Source organism: Penaeus monodon, chromosome 31 (genome assembly GCF_015228065.2).
Source record: "Penaeus monodon isolate SGIC_2016 chromosome 31, NSTDA_Pmon_1, whole genome shotgun sequence".
Classification (NCBI taxonomy): Eukaryota; Metazoa; Arthropoda; class Malacostraca; order Decapoda; family Penaeidae; genus Penaeus; species Penaeus monodon.
The window spans coordinates 24,923,204-24,923,418 of record NC_051416.1 but is presented as its reverse complement, the minus strand read 5'-3'; positions in this window follow the sequence as shown (position 1 = coordinate 24,923,418).

The following is a 215-nucleotide window of genomic DNA, read 5'->3' as shown; positions in this document are numbered from 1 at the left end:
AGGGGAAAAAAAAGCGAGAAGGAGCGGAAAGAAGCGAGAAAGGAGCGAGAAAAAAAGGGAAAAACGAGGGAGAGAGCGAGAAAGAGAGCGAGAAAAAGACGAGAAGAGAGCGGAGAGAGACGAGAAAGGGGCGGAGAGAAGCGAGAAAGAGAGCGAGAGAGAGCGCGAGAAAGAGAGCGAACCGCGCGCACATGCCAGAATTTGAAACCCATTTA